This window comes from Wasmannia auropunctata, unplaced genomic scaffold, assembly GCF_000956235.1.
Source record: "Wasmannia auropunctata unplaced genomic scaffold, wasmannia.A_1.0 LD334280.1, whole genome shotgun sequence".
NCBI classification, from domain to species: Eukaryota; Metazoa; Arthropoda; class Insecta; order Hymenoptera; family Formicidae; genus Wasmannia; species Wasmannia auropunctata.
In genome coordinates, this window is record NW_012028610.1 from 12,387 (window position 1) to 14,212 (window position 1,826).

Consider the following 1,826-nt stretch of genomic DNA (forward strand, 5'->3'; position numbering starts at 1 on the left):
TTAAATTTTCAAATCTTTTGTGACCAAATTAAAGGTTATTTTAATACAAATTTAACCATGCGTGATAAAATTATTTTTCAAACAAAGAATAACGATGAAAGTAAATCTATTTTCGCAATATTCTCCGCAATATTCTGTATAACTATGAATCGTTTTTATCGCGCACGTCTAGACAACGTTTACAAAGTAAAATTTGAATGTCATAGAATATATCAAGTCAAATCGGTATAAACAATTAATTATTGTGGAAACAGTTTGTACGTATAATCACGGAAGTTTCTTATTTCATATAAATTATAACGTACCTTCGGACGATGAGACACATCACAGTTCATGCAAAAAAATTCCATATCGCACAAAGTTTAATTTATTAATAAATTTTGCACAACATGTATTCCTACTTATATTTATATTGTTATGCCCCTGGTTGAGCCACTCGTGTGTGTACGTAGCTTTAGCCTGAAAGCTGCGAAGTGTTCTCCGGACGACGCGGCGCGCGTTTGTTAAAAACACGATCGGTAGAATTCTCGACGAGCCGTCAACCGATTCGGACGTGCTAGCGAGCGCTTGTATTTCTGTTGCGATATTAAAGAGAGTTCTTTTATTAAACATCTCGTCTCCTTTATTTCGGTCGTGTTTGCGCGAGTGCAGTGTGAGTGCGGCACGCGAGTGAAAGCTCAACGACAGAGCGCAACAATATTATACTACAATAAAAATAGGAATAATTTACTGCGTATGCGTCAGCGTAAACGAGTACAGATGGTGTGCGTATAGAGGCGTTTGTAATTATTTCTCAAAAATAATACTTTGGAAAATAACTTTATTGCACATGATTAAATTTGTATTAAAATAACTTTTAATTTGGTTACAAAAAAATTTAAAAATTTAAAAAAAGAATGTAAAATGATGGGGTAAATATTTAAAAAAAATTTAAAAATATTTTTTTTATTACTATCATAAAGTATACTTCAAGCCATTCAACTTTGATTCAGAACACTTTTCTATCTCTCACAGTTTCGACGATATTCACGTCGGAAGAAAAAAACCGATTTTTTTCAAGGGGTGATTTCATCCCTTCAAAACGGAATAGAGTACCAACAAAAAATAGTTTCGTACTACGGATGAACTGCTCTACTTTTACACAAAGTTTCAGATTTTTCTGAATTTTCGGGTTTCCTAACTTCCCTTGTAAGTCAGAGATATCTTTTTTAGAAATTTGTATTTGTTTTTTATTAAATTATATGCGCGCCTCCGAGTCTTCTAAGTGAGATATTTCTTTTTTAGAAATTTGTATTTGCTTTTTACGAAATTATATGCAAGTCTCCGAGTCTTCTATGTCAGAGATTTTTTTTTATGAATTACGTTTAAGAAAAAATTGTATTATTATGTTGATTAGAAATCTCAGTATTAATGATCGTTGCAATGGCACCAGTTTAATGGTTATTGTGTAGTGTAATGGGTTGTGTGCATATGAGTAATAACTTAGTAAACAAGAAACATTAAATTAACATTTATCTTAATCTTAATTTCATGTGTAATTTTCACACATTTTCAAATAATTAAAAAAATTCAAAGGCTCCAAAATAATAAATTAAAAGGTAAAAATAATGCTTATTAAAGCCATCACAGTAATTAGAGTGTAAAGAATATAAACTTTATTAATAGAATAAAAACTGCAAATAATACATACGTTTCGACCCTTGGTTTAGTAAAGTTTCTTCACGTTCTAATTACTGTGATGGCCTAATAGGCATTATTTTCTTTTTTGATTTTTAAATAATATTGTACATTGTATATATTTTGAAAATGTTATGTAATAACATAGA